Here is a 6,054-nt window from a genome sequence, read left to right on the forward strand (position 1 = left end):
AGGTCCTCAAAGAGCCTGTCCTGAACAATAAGGAGACTTCTCAAGAGGCCTGTCTTCCTTGTTTATAAGAAGGTTCCTCAAGAGGCCTAGTCTTATGCAGAACAGGGCTCCCAAAAGCCTTATCCTTCTTAGTTACCAAGAGGCCTGCTCTTCTCAAGTAGAACTGACTTCAGTGTAAGGACTTGCCTCATCTGAGTATTAGAAGGACTCAGTCAGTTTTGGTGTCTGTAAACACTAGAGTCAACCAAAGTTATCCAGGCTCAGTGAAAGGCATGACATTCTGTAACTTCTTCACTGTAACTTTCTGAATCCTCCCCAGCCAGATGGAAATGTGGTTGAATTCTGTTTGCATGAGGTTTTTCTTGCCTCAAAAATGTGATAAATCCAGGTGAAAAAGATCCAGACCATGACAGTAATCGGGCAACTAAGATTAAAAGAGTCCTTTCTTTGTGACCACCTCAAAGTGTCTTAGTGCTGAAGCTCAGGGACACCAGCATTTTGAAAGGCAAAAAATCACAATTCTATCAGTGTTAGATGTGGGTCTGAGTAATCTTTCCATATTTGTTTTGACAGAACATAGAAGTTAATTCAGACTCAGCATGACACTAATTTAGTCTTTTTTTAAACTAATAATTACAGCTTATTAACTTTGTATCCCAGCTGTATCCTGCTCCCTCATTCCCTCCCAATCCTACCCTCCCTCCCTCATCTTCTCTCTACCCCTTTCCAAGTCACTGATAGGGGAAGACCTCCTCCCCTTTCATCTGACCCTAGCTTATCAGGTCTCATCAGGCTGCAAAGTCTTCCTCTGTGGGCTAACAGGGTTGCTCCTCCTTCTGGTGTGTGTGTGTGTGTGGCAGTGTCAAAGTGCCAGCCATTTCATTCATACAGAATAGTTGGCTGGCTAGTGAGATCCAGGAATTGACCTGTCTTCATCTTCACTCTCTTGTGCTACCCCAGCCTTGAATGACAGACATGCAGTACTATACTGGGTTATTTCACAGGGATTCTTGTGATCCAATTCAGGTCTCTTGCTTGTATAGCAAAGACTTAACTGATTAAGTCTATTCGTCAGGTCCTACTTTTGAGTTTTTAAATTTATTTTGTAGAGTTTTAACTTTGTTTTCTCTCTCCCTCTCTCTCTCTCCGTGTGTATGTGTGTGTGTGTGTGTGTGTGTGTGTGTGTGTTCTTCCATGGCCATATTTTGTTAGTAAGATTTATACTTGTTGAATAAAATAAATTTGAATTTCTTCATTTTTTTTCATTCTGAAACTGCAATGCTGGAACTACTTGGTCCTAGATGTTGCATGAATGCTTCCATGAAAATGGCTGGGCCTGATGTTTTCCTGTGGAATAGTGACCTGGTAGCTCTCTTGACTTTTTTTCCTAACATTTTGTCTCTAGGTAAATTTCAGTTAGCTGTCATATTCTGAATACACAATTTTATATTACATTTAGTTTTGAAAATTTTTGCAGAGATGTAATAAATGAACAGTGTAATATAAAAAAATATTTTTGGTTTTAAGTTTTTCTTCTTGTGTCTGCCTAAGTGAACAACTAACTGTGTTATATTATAATGATATTATAATGACATTTCCTGCAATTTGTGTTTTTTTTTATTTTTAGTTTTTGAGCAAATCATTGTTGCATAAAGAGGCTAGGTACATATATATATATATATATATATATAATATTTTTTTTGAGGCTAGGTATTTGTACTGGGAGCTCTTCTAAGGGCTCAAACTATGAGTCAGAACAAACCAGTAGGCAAGCACTGAACTCTTGAGCTATATACCTGAACACTTTCAAATGTTTTTTTAATGAAGGATCTCACTTTGCTGTGTAGACTGGAGTTCAATTTGTACTGCAAACATTGCAGGTCTCACATACAGAGTGTTCCTGATTTAGCCTCTTGAGGAGCTGAGGTTACAGGCTTGTACCACCAAAATCAATGTTTTTGTCTTTTTTCAGGACAAGGTGTCACTATTTGCTCCTTGATATGCTTGGCTCTGATGTCTTTCTGCCTCAGTCTCCAGCTGGACTGCTAGGCTTAGAGATATGAGCTACCACACCCAGTCTTATTGTATATAGTTTCCAATGTTTTATTGTTTTACCCATAAAGTATGGTGTTCTCTGAAGATGTCACAACAAGACATGTATTATGCAGAGGAAAATGTAAACATTCAACATAAACCATGCCCTTTCCAGCTCCCTCACACCAACAAAAAAGAATGTTTCTAGTAAGGACACAGTTTTCACTATTTTTTTTTTCATGAACACCAGCCATGATATGCACAAGCAAGAGATATAGGAAGCTTTTGCCAAAATTTTGTAACAAATAACTACATACAAAAAATTCAGAAAAGACTAGTTTCCTCTTGAAGCAGAGCACATAGCAATTTAGACTGGGGCAGATGAAAACATTGGCTGGGATTGTAAGCCACTTGCTGATCTAGAGGGAGAAAGGACTTACAGGCAGTGGAGATTTTCATTTTGGGTATTAACATTTCCAAAGTTTGGCAACATCATCTTTTAAATTTATGCAAACTATGTAAACAAGAGGTACATTATAAATTGAGCTACATGCAAAACTCCATGGCATGCAAAAACACCAAGCACTTGGATTTTTCTTTCACAGACGAAGCCCATGATGTGCAGAACTCAGTTGAAAGAACAGCTAAGGAAGAATGATGGTAGACAGGTGTGTTCAACTTAATATTCTTTCACCTTGATTCAACCTGTCCTTTACCATTTACGATGATAAAACCAATTTTTATAGAAAAAATTCTATAGTGAAACCTGTTATATAAAAGTAACCAGAAAGCTTTACTTCCAGCCAGTAGTATCTTTGCAGAAAAGAGAAGGGATAAATGTCATGTAGTAGAACATGATATACTTCTTCTATACTGCACAAATTTATTATGTGGTCATCCATCACTAATTGTTTAGGCAAAAGAACAACAACAAAAAAGCTATCATGTGTCATCTTGCCTGCTGGCAAAGAAATTTTAAATGTATAAATCTGGATAAAATCTTCCCTCCAATGACATACAGATTGGCAAGATTTTCCCCATTTTAACCACAAACAGGATTTTACCTAAATATGTGCTCATTAAAACATTGCTGGATTTTAAGTTAACTGTATGTCCTCTGAATTGCAGAAGAAAAATCCATGGTTTGCACACAGTTTAGTGACAAAGTATTTACTTGTCTTTAATGAAGCAAGTATATTCTAAGCCATTACATGATTTCTTTGGGTTTTCTTTACTAAATAATACATTTTAAACAGTCATGATTGCCTCAGAATACTTCTGACCTTTATAAAATCACAACTGTTAATTACATTTTATCTCAGGTTCACTTAATGTAAAAAAAAAAAGTTTGCAGCTCTCATTTTTAAAACTTTACTTTATGTGGGGTCTTTAGGCCTCAACCTCCCAACTCTATGTAACAGAGATTAGTGGGGAGAGAAGGCCCCTTTGCTTCTCCCACATGTTTAGGGTAAATGGGTTCTTTTAGGGCTATACCAGTCTCCATCAAAAGCAGATGCAGCTAGCAGTCTTCTTAAAGCTGCTGTGCCTTAAACCGTTTACCTCCAGCTGTCTCTCGGGTCTCTCCAAAGTGCTACATGCCACAAGCCAACATAGAATGCTACCACTTCTCTTTCTGGGCTCTGAATTTATATCCTTTCAGTCCTAGACCATGCCCATCTCTGTGTAGCACATGGAAAAGCTATTCACTGTACAAGACCATTATCAGCTGTGGACAAACTATAGCCCAACTAAAACCCCACACTTGGGAATAAAACAAAAGCATATTTACATAATGTAACCGAGTTTACAAAGAATTAAAGCTTTCATTCCTCCTGACCATCAGCCTGAATCAGCCATAACATATTCAGTTCTTCTATGGACACAAGAGCCCACCTCTTGGCAACAGCACAGAACTAGACCTCCAACAGAATTGGATTAATCGCTGCTCAGCAATAAGACACAGGCCCTGGAAACATAGTCAGAGATATAAATAAGGTTACAGACTTATTAAGAATTGTAATTAAAGTAAATAGTAGGGCAATAACAAATGTTTTATCAATCTCTCAAAGGAGAAAGCACAGAGAAAGGAAAATAGCTGACCTGGCAAAAATGATAAACCTTCTACCTACATACAAAACTGTGTGAAATAAAAGTAAGGTTGTTCTATGTTCTATGTTCTGCTTGACACATTTGTACTCCAATATTTTGTTTCTGAATCAAGTATATTAAATTAAAAGCCAACCTACTAAATATATAGTAATCTACATATATTTGTATATATTCTTGTTAAATGATTAAATTAATCCCATCCCATTCCTTTCTCCACTATACTCGTATGTTGTCCATCAAATGTTGCCTCCTTCCTCTTCCTCACTCTTCCTCTTCCCCAACGTCTCAACAATTCCTTTCTGCAGATCTCCCCAACTTTCATGCAGAAATGCTATGTCTCCTAAAGAGCTTTGAAAGTTCACAAATGTTATTGAGAGAATAGTATTTTAAGAACATGTGGTTGGTTTCCTGAGGCTCACACAGGAAAATGTGGTTTCATAGGTGAAATACTTCCATTTAAATACACACTGAGCATTGCTGCATGTCTTGAGAAGATCTTTAGAGATGGAGAAAAAAACAAAAGTATTAGGTGGTATTCTACAGAGAGTCACACATCTACCACCATCTTTTTGTGAATATCCAAACCACCTACAACAGCACAACCTTTGCCAAAGTATGTTCTTCCATCTCCAACCTTATCTGCATTTATAATTGTTTTGTCTACAATCTGCTGTAACTGTGTATCTTACAGATTGTTCTCCACTGTCATTTTCAACACCTGGAAGAATTCCCCATTGGAAATATAGCCATCTTTATTCATGTCATAGATAACAGAAAGCAACCCTCAACTTCGGTTCCTTATCGCCTATGACAAGGAACTGAGAGACAGCTTAATGAATTCTCTGAAGTCTACTTCTCCATCTGCATACTTCTCTGTCTGTGTCAATATGTTTATTACCCACTGTACTAAAGGATTCTGATGTACTTCAGGCAGAGACAGGAACTCTTCCACTCTCAAAGAACCAGAATTGTCCAAATCCAGTTTCTTAAACCTCTTATCTAGCCTTTTAATTTCATCAGCATCAAACTGTGAGCACATTTCTAAAAGGCAACTTGCCTCATTTCCCATCTTGCTTGGCAGGCAGTGCTGGTGCAGCCACAGCATCTTGCTGTCCTGAGCAAGGAGGGCAGGGTCCCTGGGGTCATGCCTCAGCCAGGGGTAGACTTGCTACTTTGCACTCATGGGCTGCCCTGACTTGCTATAGTGGCTTGTGCTGACTGCAACCTCAAAGGTACCTTGTTTTGTTTTTTATTTTGTAGTTACTTTCTATTCTGATCTGTTATGTCATCTTTTTTCTCTGTTGCTTACTAACTTTTGATTTTTGACTGCTGTCTTGCATATATTTTTAGCATTTTCCCTTTTAGAATGATAAAAATTTCTTCATGTGTACCACTGAGGCAAATTCTTGATGTTCTAATAGGCAGTGTTTACAATGCCATTTCTATCTATGTATTTAAAACTTGTTTTCTGAGTTCTACAATTCATGAGTTCTGTAATGTGCTTACAGCAATTCAAATGAACGTTAGTTCTAAAAATAAATCAGTTTCTAGGTTTTTCTAACAGTATCTGTCCTCTGAATTGAATTTTATCATTTACATAAAGCTATGTTCATTTTTTAAAATCCATGCATGCTTGGTAAAAAAAGAAAAGATATGTTCTAATTTAACACAGAAGAATTCTAGATATGTGCAAAAAATTGAACTTAAAGATTTGCCTTCAGTCTTTTGTTTATTTTGCTGATACATATGTCTCCTTGGCTGCAAAGTAATTCAAGAGTGGCTGGATATATGTAAAAAGTCTTATATGGCATCTCCAGAACCCAGTTATCCAGGGACAAGCAGCCCTGGACAACCCAGCATAATTGAAGTTCAAGACCTAACATCTATTTTCATGAAGAAGATAACAGAGGG

At 37.3% G+C, this 6,054-nt stretch overlaps 1 pseudogene; it reads right to left on the reverse strand.

Annotated features, from left to right (window-relative positions):
* Positions 1–4,690: 4,690 nt before the first annotated feature.
* On the reverse strand, positions 4,691–5,212 carry LOC110542233 (calcineurin subunit B type 1-like; annotated as a pseudogene).
* Positions 5,213–6,054: the final 842 nt, after the last annotated feature.

This window comes from Meriones unguiculatus, chromosome X (assembly GCF_030254825.1).
Source record: "Meriones unguiculatus strain TT.TT164.6M chromosome X, Bangor_MerUng_6.1, whole genome shotgun sequence".
NCBI classification, from domain to species: domain Eukaryota; kingdom Metazoa; phylum Chordata; class Mammalia; order Rodentia; family Muridae; genus Meriones; species Meriones unguiculatus.